The sequence below is a fragment of the Anarhichas minor genome, unplaced genomic scaffold (assembly GCF_050575085.1).
Source record: "Anarhichas minor isolate MPS153535 unplaced genomic scaffold, ASM5057508v1 ptg000013l, whole genome shotgun sequence".
NCBI lineage: Eukaryota > Metazoa > Chordata > Actinopteri > Perciformes > Anarhichadidae > Anarhichas > Anarhichas minor.
This window is the reverse complement of record NW_027466459.1, coordinates 270,001-280,000: the sequence shown is the minus strand read 5'-3', so window position 1 is coordinate 280,000 and position 10,000 is coordinate 270,001. Positions and strand designations below refer to the sequence as shown.

The 10,000-nt window shown below is 42.8% G+C and overlaps 12 non-coding genes across 12 annotated transcripts; all 12 read right to left on the bottom strand.

Moving 5' to 3' along the window:
- Positions 1-5,489: 5,489 nt before the first annotated feature.
- Positions 5,490-5,608, bottom strand: LOC142949304 (5S ribosomal RNA). The gene has a single exon (XR_012954020.1). It is a non-coding gene; the product is annotated as a 5S ribosomal RNA (ribosomal RNA).
- A 263-nt stretch (positions 5,609-5,871) lies between these two features.
- LOC142949006 (5S ribosomal RNA) lies at positions 5,872-5,990 on the bottom strand. Its single transcript, XR_012953753.1, has one exon. It is a non-coding gene; the product is annotated as a 5S ribosomal RNA (ribosomal RNA).
- Positions 5,991-6,253: 263 nt separating this feature from the next.
- On the bottom strand, positions 6,254-6,372 carry LOC142949291 (5S ribosomal RNA). Its single transcript, XR_012954018.1, has one exon. It is a non-coding gene; the product is annotated as a 5S ribosomal RNA (ribosomal RNA).
- Positions 6,373-6,635: 263 nt separating this feature from the next.
- LOC142949005 (5S ribosomal RNA) lies at positions 6,636-6,754 on the bottom strand. The gene has a single exon (XR_012953752.1). It is a non-coding gene; the product is annotated as a 5S ribosomal RNA (ribosomal RNA).
- Positions 6,755-7,017: 263 nt separating this feature from the next.
- On the bottom strand, positions 7,018-7,136 carry LOC142949280 (5S ribosomal RNA). Its single transcript, XR_012954009.1, has one exon. It is a non-coding gene; the product is annotated as a 5S ribosomal RNA (ribosomal RNA).
- A 251-nt stretch (positions 7,137-7,387) lies between these two features.
- LOC142949268 (5S ribosomal RNA) lies at positions 7,388-7,506 on the bottom strand. Its single transcript, XR_012953998.1, has one exon. It is a non-coding gene; the product is annotated as a 5S ribosomal RNA (ribosomal RNA).
- A 263-nt stretch (positions 7,507-7,769) lies between these two features.
- Positions 7,770-7,888, bottom strand: LOC142949256 (5S ribosomal RNA). Its single transcript, XR_012953987.1, has one exon. It is a non-coding gene; the product is annotated as a 5S ribosomal RNA (ribosomal RNA).
- Positions 7,889-8,151: 263 nt separating this feature from the next.
- On the bottom strand, positions 8,152-8,270 carry LOC142949245 (5S ribosomal RNA). Its single transcript, XR_012953976.1, has one exon. It is a non-coding gene; the product is annotated as a 5S ribosomal RNA (ribosomal RNA).
- Positions 8,271-8,533: 263 nt separating this feature from the next.
- LOC142949004 (5S ribosomal RNA) lies at positions 8,534-8,652 on the bottom strand. Its single transcript, XR_012953751.1, has one exon. It is a non-coding gene; the product is annotated as a 5S ribosomal RNA (ribosomal RNA).
- Positions 8,653-8,915: 263 nt separating this feature from the next.
- LOC142949233 (5S ribosomal RNA) lies at positions 8,916-9,034 on the bottom strand. The gene has a single exon (XR_012953965.1). It is a non-coding gene; the product is annotated as a 5S ribosomal RNA (ribosomal RNA).
- Positions 9,035-9,285: 251 nt separating this feature from the next.
- Positions 9,286-9,404, bottom strand: LOC142949222 (5S ribosomal RNA). The gene has a single exon (XR_012953954.1). It is a non-coding gene; the product is annotated as a 5S ribosomal RNA (ribosomal RNA).
- A 263-nt stretch (positions 9,405-9,667) lies between these two features.
- LOC142949209 (5S ribosomal RNA) lies at positions 9,668-9,786 on the bottom strand. The gene has a single exon (XR_012953943.1). It is a non-coding gene; the product is annotated as a 5S ribosomal RNA (ribosomal RNA).
- Positions 9,787-10,000: the final 214 nt, after the last annotated feature.

Below are 10,000 nucleotides of genomic sequence, written 5' to 3'. Positions count from 1 at the left end.
CAGAGCCCTCCAATTCTCGTCCACACAGTCATTTACACTCATCCCCAGTTCAGTAATTTGCTTTCCCTTAAAAGGCCCTCCCGCCCTTCTCAGTGCTATCAATGTTTTGGTTTTATCGAAAGTTAAACCCCACCTCCCCCCACAGACTCCCCCCAGCGTAGACAAACCCGCCTCGCGGAGAGCCTTGGAAATGAGGGGCCTGCCCTTATGGGAGAAGAAAGGCGAGTTGAGGAAAGGTAATTTCATCACTTGCTCTTTAAATTCAAAGTCAGGTCTGAGGTGGGGCAGAAACTTGTCCCAAGCCTCCAGCACCTCGCGATAGAACCCCGGCAACCCCCCTGTAACATTTCTGGGAGAGAAAGCGTACAAATTGTAACTGCTCCTCTCACCATACTCTGCCAGGAAGCCCGCCAAGGTATCTTTCCAAGGATGCAGCCTCGAGTGATCCAGAAAACGCCCTATTAATTTGACCCTAAGTGCATCTCTTTTGGCACTAATGTCAATCAGATCTAAACCCCCCTCCCTTTTTTTAGCTATTAATGTCCTGCGAGCAATCATATTTCCCCTCCCCTTCCACAAAAACGAGGAGATCACACTGTTCAGTGAATTTAGCGCCCAATCCGGCAGCTCACAGGACCCGAGAATATGGTTAATTTTGGACAAAACTAGAGCATTAGATACAATTACCTTTCCTCTGATATTCAGCCCTCGCGCTTTCCACAGATTACATATGTTTTGAGTTTTTTTAATCATTTCCTTCCAGTTTCTATCCCTAGCTTTAGCCCCATCTTTCCCTACATAGACTCCTAAGATTTTCCTCTCCTCGTCAGTTACTTTAAAACCCCATTTGTTTGTGTCAAACCCTGCCTCCTTGAAAACCATTATTTCTGATTTAGAATTGTTTACTTTTGCCCCAGAGGCCATCTCATAGTCATTTATATGCACCATGACCCTCTCTATATGTGTACTGTTATTTAAAAAGATATTTATATCATCCGCGTATTGAATAACTTTGACCATATTCCCTCTCTCGGTTTTAATCCCAGCTATTTCATTGTCATTAATTATGCTTAAAGCCAACGGCTCCGCCACAAGGCTGTATAGCATGGCAGACAGGGGGCAACCCTGCCTAATGGACCTCTGCAGCTCCACAGGATCAGTCAAGAAACCGTTGACCTTAACGCGGCTTCTAGCCTTTTTATATAATAATTTCACCCAATTTATGTATTTTTCACCAAACCCATATTTATTTAATACCTCCCACATAAACTCATGTTCCACCCTGTCAAATGCTTTCTCTAAGTCTATCCCTAATAAACACCCCCCCTCTCTATTCATACTATCTACTAGGTTTTTTATTGCAATTATATTATCACTTATATCCCTATCCGGAATGCTATAGGTCTGAGTGTCAATGACAATAGTTTTAATTACCTCTCTCATCCTATTAGCCAACACCTTTGCTATGATTTTGTAATCTGTATTTAACAGGCTTATGGGTCTGTAATATTCCAGCCTATCTTTTGTACCTTTCTGCTTGTATATTAATGTGATAATCCCTTCCGATATCTTGTCAGGCATGATATTTTGCCTCGCCATCTCATCAAAAACATGTAACAAAATGGGAGAGAGTAAAACAGAAAACTCGTTATACACCTCGGCAGTAAGGCCATCAGAACCTGGGCTCTTATTGTGTTTAAGGCTTTTTATGACTGCCTCTATCTCCTGCCTAGAGATAGGCAAGTCACAATAATTTTTATCATTTTCACTTATTTGGGTTCCTATCTGATTCGTCATTTTTACTATGTGCTCCTTTAGAGGCCCTTGCCCTTTATACAGCTCACTATAGTAGTCTTTTACTATTTTTAAAAGGTCCTCGCTTTCAGTGCATACTAGGTCCTCGCTGCTCACCAGTTGATTTATATATTGCTTCTCTTGTTTTATCCTCTCCAGCCCCAGAAAAAAACCCGTGCTTTTTTCCCCTTCAAGCAGGAACTGCGACCTACTCCTGACCGCGGCGCCCTTGCAACGTTTGGTCTCAATATCCGTCAGTTTATTCCTATATAATTCATAGTTTTCACTATTATAATTTGTATCTAGCTCCATCTTCTCTAATTCCTTGTTTAATAAATCATTTAACATGCTCTCCTCTCTTTTCTCTTCCCATTTTTTATTCTTACTATAACTAATGCTTATTTTCTTTATTCTTAATTTAATTTCCTCCCAGTATTCTATTTTATTATCTACATATGGCATGTCATATGCACTTTGGGTTAGTAATTTCTTTACTTTATTCTTATACGCTGTGTCCTCCAACAAACTGTTATTATAGCACCATGTGCCCTTGCCTTTTTTAGCCGTGCTGTCACCAAATTTTAAATCCACGTACGCGTGATCGCTCCATGCATTAAACACATACTTCATGTCAGTAACCCGTTTAACTAGACCCGAAGCCACCAGGCCCAGGTCTATTCGGGTTTGTTTTAACTTGCCCAGGACAACCTGTCTTCTAGAATAACCCCTTGTCCTAGGGTTAATTACCCTCCATACATCCATTAAGTTTTTTTCTATCATGATATCTTTAAGTGCAGTTCTACTCGTGTCACACCTAAATTTATCATTATAATTGTCACTACTACTAAGCGTGATATTATAGTCCCCTAGAATAATAGTATTATTATTTATCCACTTGTTCAGACTTCCGAAGAAGTTTCTGCGTTCCTCCTCAATACTGGGCGCATGTATATTAATCAGTCTAATTATATCACTATTTATTAATATATCCACTATCACACACTTGCCATTGCTAGCTCTATATACACATTTACTACTAGTACTAAGTTTTCTGCTAATTAGTACTGCGACCCCTCGTGCTCGCCCAATACCCTCCTGGGAGTAAATCACCCCTTTCCACAGTTTTTGAGCATGGCTGACAGCCTTTAGGTCCCACCCAGTTTCTTGAAGACAAATTATGTCCACATGTTTGTTCCTATCAAACACTGCTCTCATTTTACCTGGGTCTTTTAAGCCATTGGCATTAAAAGAAAGAAAAGACTGAGAGTCAAAGGCCATGAGGGCTGTCAGTAAAGGCACATAAAGCATAGCAAAACAAAACATGGTGTTATTTTTTCAGTGCTTTATTCCGATTATCAGACCCTTTTATAATCTCTCCATCCCTTTTCCTCACCCTTTGGCCCTTCTCGATGTCCATGTCTGAGTCCGAGGGGTCACTTAATAGCAGCGGGGAGCCGCAGTTCCCAATGTCTTGAGGAACAAAGCTGTCCAGGGAAGACCCCATCGCCGCCTTTTCCTCAGCCCTCTTTCGCAGCTCTACCTCTGCGTCTTCCAATAGCACCGCCTTCGGTTTCCTCGCAACCAGTCTCCCCACTCGGGCCTTGCCCGGCTTGGTCTGGACTTGCTCCTTCAGCCTGGCACTGGCTCGTGCCTCTCCCACCTTTAGCTCTGGCTGGCTGGGCACCAGCCTTGGCCCACTCAGATCAATCTGGCTGGACGCCGTCTCCGGCACCTCCACTATTTCAGTTCTCCTCCCTGCATCGGTCGTCCTCCGTGGCTTCACCACCACGCCTGCTGCTGTCACTGGCTCCACCCCTGCACCTGCCCTTGTCACTGGCTCCACAACTGCACCTGCCTCTTTCGCTGGCGCCGTAGCTGCACCTGGCGCTGTCACTGGCTCCACTGCTGCACCTGCCCTTGTCACTGGCTCCACAGCTGCACCTGCTTTCACCGCTGTAGTCTCTGCCATACAGGCTGCAGGCTTCGGCCTCATTACAGCCGTAGTCATCGCCGTTCTCTCTTTGTTCAGCTCGCTCACACAGGTCCCCGCAGCAGCCTCATCATCCTCTTCCTCCTCCATCTCCTCCTCCTCCTCCTCCTCCTCGTCCACGTCCTCCTCCACGGTGCCAGTGCTCGACGTACCGTCGTCGCTCTGCACCTCCTCCTCCTCCTGCTCCTCCTCCACCTCCTCCGCAGTCCCCACCATCTCCTCTTCTGTCACCTCCACATGGCACACACAGCTGTCCGGTGCCCGCTTACATCCCTTGCATTTGTTAGTCTTTCGTGTGGAACACTCCCTAGAAAAATGCCCTTGCTCTCCGCAGGTGTAGCATGTGAACTCAGGGCATTCTCTTTGAACATGCCCAGGCTGCATGCAGAGCCTACATATTTTGGTCTGCCTGTCATGAATTACCCGGAAATACTCCGAGCCCAGCACCGTGTTAAATTTTGTAGAATATGGTAGCGAACGGACTCTTTCGTTGAATTTAACTCGTAGAAATCGAGTGCCGTCCGTCACCTTAGAGCCTGGCCACATTCTGCGTCTAATAGGTGACATAGGCGTTACCCCCCAGCTATCCAGTCTCAAAAAGATATCATTGTCTCTGATATAATAGGGCAGATTGAGAAAAGAGACGATGAGCTCGTCGTTAGTGATCTCTCTAGCATGAACCCTTGTTTCCCCAATCTTAAAACCCTCCATCAGTTTTTTCTTACCCGTTATGTTGCTCATTGTGAGTTCAAACTTCTTTTGGCCGAGCACTCTGCACGCCAGTAACGCACCGCACAACCTCTGCACATGACTGATGAGCTCGATAGCACTCATAGTCTCTCCGCCTTCCATCTCCACGTTCACAGTTAGGCTCCGTGAGGCCCGTTCCTCCGTTCTTGTAACAGCATCGCTGCCGTCTCCATTCTTCGTCAGTTCTCCCGTTCTTTTAACAGCATCACTGCTGTCACCATTCTTCGTCAGTTCTTCCACACCTTTGGCACCACCACTGCCCCCGTTCTCCGTCAGTTCTACTGTACCGTTGTCAACACCACGGCCCTCTCCGCCCACCACCAAACCGCTGGGGTTATCCGTAAGAGTTAATGTGAGTTCATTCCAGGTCGGGTTTACCGGGTGGTCCGCCATTTTGGGGGAAAAAAAAAAGGACTAAAAACGCCCCTCAAAAAAAACACGGGGGATAGCTCACAAAACACGGAAAAAAACGCTTCCCCCCGCTCAGTGAGACACTGACGGGGGTACTACTGACAAAATCAGCTGAGCAAAACCAAAAAAAACCTTCTCTTAGGACATGTAAAACAAACGAAAGGAGAGAGAGATAAGAGGAGAAAAACAAAGCACAGCCGTGTGCTTCCTCCAAGGAGGAAGTAGCTCTAACCCACAATGCACTCTGGTCTGAAACAGGACAGAGAGGTATGGCCGTAAGCAAGTTTGTCTCCAACACATAGTTCTTTAAAACCTACAACAGTAGGTCAATTTTAAAACGTTAACGAACCTAAACCAGTTCATTAATTAACATTCCAATAATAAGAAAATATTGATATATTGATTGATTCTGTTTCCCTTTTTACCGTTACCCACATCTTTGAATGCATCTTTGAATGCATCTCTTCTTTAATCTTGCCTTTTTCTCATATTTCTCAAGTGAAAAGCAGCAGTGTCCTCTGCCTTTTGGAGAGAAAAGTGAAGAAAGTTACAGCACCTGGTATTCCCAGGCGGTCTCCCATCCAAGTACTAACCAGGCCCGACTCTGCTTAGCTTCCGAGATCGGACGAGATCGGGCACGAACAGAGAGGTATGGCCGTAAGCAAGTTTGTCTCCAACACATAGTTCTTTAAAACCTACAACAGTAGGTCAATTTTAAAACGTTAACGAACCTAAACCAGTTCATTAATTAACATTCCAATAATAAGAAAATATTGATATATTGATTGATTCTGTTTCCCTTTTTACCGTTACCCACATCTTTGAATGCATCTTTGAATGCATCTCTTCTTTAATCTTGCCTTTTTCTCATATTTCTCAAGTGAAAAGCAGCAGTGTCCTCTGCCTTTTGGAGAGAAAAGTGAAGAAAGTTACAGCACCTGGTATTCCCAGGCGGTCTCCCATCCAAGTACTAACCAGGCCCGACTCTGCTTAGCTTCCGAGATCTGACGAGATCGGGCACGAACAGAGAGGTATGGCCGTAAGCAAGTTTGTCTCCAACACATAGTTCTTTAAAACCTACAACAGTAGGTCAATTTTAAAACGTTAACGAACCTAAACCAGTTCATTAATTAACATTCCAATAATAAGAAAATATTGATATATTGATTGATTCTGTTTCCCTTTTTACCGTTACCCACATCTTTGAATGCATCTTTGAATGCATCTCTTCTTTAATCTTGCCTTTTTCTCATATTTCTCAAGTGAAAAGCAGCAGTGTCCTCTGCCTTTTGGAGAGAAAAGTGAAGAAAGTTACAGCACCTGGTATTCCCAGGCGGTCTCCCATCCAAGTACTAACCAGGCCCGACTCTGCTTAGCTTCCGAGATCGGACGAGATCGGGCACGAACAGAGAGGTATGGCCGTAAGCAAGTTTGTCTCCAACACATAGTTCTTTAAAACCTACAACAGTAGGTCAATTTTAAAACGTTAACGAACCTAAACCAGTTCATTAATTAACATTCCAATAATAAGAAAATATTGATATATTGATTGATTCTGTTTCCCTTTTTACCGTTACCCACATCTTTGAATGCATCTTTGAATGCATCTCTTCTTTAATCTTGCCTTTTTCTCATATTTCTCAAGTGAAAAGCAGCAGTGTCCTCTGCCTTTTGGAGAGAAAAGTGAAGAAAGTTACAGCACCTGGTATTCCCAGGCGGTCTCCCATCCAAGTACTAACCAGGCCCGACTCTGCTTAGCTTCCGAGATCTGACGAGATCGGGCACGAACAGAGAGGTATGGCCGTAAGCAAGTTTGTCTCCAACACATAGTTCTTTAAAACCTACAACAGTAGGTCAATTTTAAAACGTTAACGAACCTAAACCAGTTCATTAATTAACATTCCAATAATAAGAAAATATTGATATATTGATTGATTCTGTTTCCCTTTTTACCGTTACCCACATCTTTGAATGCATCTTTGAATGCATCTCTTCTTTAATCTTGCCTTTTTCTCATATTTCTCAAGTGAAAAGCAGCAGTGTCCTCTGCCTTTTGGAGAGAAAAGTGAAGAAAGTTACAGCACCTGGTATTCCCAGGCGGTCTCCCATCCAAGTACTAACCAGGCCCGACTCTGCTTAGCTTCCGAGATCGGACGAGATCGGGCACGAACAGAGAGGTATGGCCGTAAGCAAGTTTGTCTCCAACACATAGTTCTTTAAAACCTACAACAGTAGGTCAATTTTAAAACGTTAACGAACCTAAACCAGTTCATTAATTAACATTCCAATAATAAGAAAATATTGATATATTGATTGATTCTGTTTCCCTTTTTACCGTTACCCACATCTTTGAATGCATCTCTTCTTTAATCTTGCCTTTTTCTCATATTTCTCAAGTGAAAAGCAGCAGTGTCCTCTGCCTTTTGGAGAGAAAAGTGAAGAAAGTTACAGCACCTGGTATTCCCAGGCGGTCTCCCATCCAAGTACTAACCAGGCCCGACTCTGCTTAGCTTCCGAGATCGGACGAGATCGGGCACGAACAGAGAGGTATGGCCGTAAGCAAGTTTGTCTCCAACACATAGTTCTTTAAAACCTACAACAGTAGGTCAATTTTAAAACGTTAACGAACCTAAACCAGTTCATTAATTAACATTCCAATAATAAGAAAATATTGATATATTGATTGATTCTGTTTCCCTTTTTACCGTTACCCACATCTTTGAATGCATCTTTGAATGCATCTCTTCTTTAATCTTGCCTTTTTCTCATATTTCTCAAGTGAAAAGCAGCAGTGTCCTCTGCCTTTTGGAGAGAAAAGTGAAGAAAGTTACAGCACCTGGTATTCCCAGGCGGTCTCCCATCCAAGTACTAACCAGGCCCGACTCTGCTTAGCTTCCGAGATCGGACGAGATCGGGCACGAACAGAGAGGTATGGCCGTAAGCAAGTTTGTCTCCAACACATAGTTCTTTAAAACCTACAACAGTAGGTCAATTTTAAAACGTTAACGAACCTAAACCAGTTCATTAATTAACATTCCAATAATAAGAAAATATTGATATATTGATTGATTCTGTTTCCCTTTTTACCGTTACCCACATCTTTGAATGCATCTTTGAATGCATCTCTTCTTTAATCTTGCCTTTTTCTCATATTTCTCAAGTGAAAAGCAGCAGTGTCCTCTGCCTTTTGGAGAGAAAAGTGAAGAAAGTTACAGCACCTGGTATTCCCAGGCGGTCTCCCATCCAAGTACTAACCAGGCCCGACTCTGCTTAGCTTCCGAGATCGGACGAGATCGGGCACGAACAGAGAGGTATGGCCGTAAGCAAGTTTGTCTCCAACACATAGTTCTTTAAAACCTACAACAGTAGGTCAATTTTAAAACGTTAACGAACCTAAACCAGTTCATTAATTAACATTCCAATAATAAGAAAATATTGATATATTGATTGATTCTGTTTCCCTTTTTACCGTTACCCACATCTTTGAATGCATCTTTGAATGCATCTCTTCTTTAATCTTGCCTTTTTCTCATATTTCTCAAGTGAAAAGCAGCAGTGTCCTCTGCCTTTTGGAGAGAAAAGTGAAGAAAGTTACAGCACCTGGTATTCCCAGGCGGTCTCCCATCCAAGTACTAACCAGGCCCGACTCTGCTTAGCTTCCGAGATCTGACGAGATCGGGCACGAACAGAGAGGTATGGCCGTAAGCAAGTTTGTCTCCAACACATAGTTCTTTAAAACCTACAACAGTAGGTCAATTTTAAAACGTTAACGAACCTAAACCAGTTCATTAATTAACATTCCAATAATAAGAAAATATTGATATATTGATTGATTCTGTTTCCCTTTTTACCGTTACCCACATCTTTGAATGCATCTTTGAATGCATCTCTTCTTTAATCTTGCCTTTTTCTCATATTTCTCAAGTGAAAAGCAGCAGTGTCCTCTGCCTTTTGGAGAGAAAAGTGAAGAAAGTTACAGCACCTGGTATTCCCAGGCGGTCTCCCATCCAAGTACTAACCAGGCCCGACTCTGCTTAGCTTCCGAGATCGGACGAGATCGGGCACGAACAGAGAGGTATGGCCGTAAGCAAGTTTGTCTCCAACACATAGTTCTTTAAAACCTACAACAGTAGGTCAATTTTAAAACGTTAACGAACCTAAACCAGTTCATTAATTAACATTCCAATAATAAGAAAATATTGATATATTGATTGATTCTGTTTCCCTTTTTACCGTTACCCACATCTTTGAATGCATCTCTTCTTTAATCTTGCCTTTTTCTCATATTTCTCAAGTGAAAAGCAGCAGTGTCCTCTGCCTTTTGGAGAGAAAAGTGAAGAAAGTTACAGCACCTGGTATTCCCAGGCGGTCTCCCATCCAAGTACTAACCAGGCCCGACTCTGCTTAGCTTCCGAGATCGGACGAGATCGGGCACGAACAGAGAGGTATGGCCGTAAGCAAGTTTGTCTCCAACACATAGTTCTTTAAAACCTACAACAGTAGGTCAATTTTAAAACGTTAACGAACCTAAACCAGTTCATTAATTAACATTCCAATAATAAGAAAATATTGATATATTGATTGATTCTGTTTCCCTTTTTACCGTTACCCACATCTTTGAATGCATCTTTGAATGCATCTCTTCTTTAATCTTGCCTTTTTCTCATATTTCTCAAGTGAAAAGCAGCAGTGTCCTCTGCCTTTTGGAGAGAAAAGTGAAGAAAGTTACAGCACCTGGTATTCCCAGGCGGTCTCCCATCCAAGTACTAACCAGGCCCGACTCTGCTTAGCTTCCGAGATCGGACGAGATCGGGCACGAACAGAGAGGTATGGCCGTAAGCAAGTTTGTCTCCAACACATAGTTCTTTAAAACCTACAACAGTAGGTCAATTTTAAAACGTTAACGAACCTAAACCAGTTCATTAATTAACATTCCAATAATAAGAAAATATTGATATATTGATTGATTCTGTTTCCCTTTTTACCGTTACCCACATCTTTGAATGCATCTTTGAATGCATCTCTTCTTTAATCTTGCCTTTTTCTCATATTTCT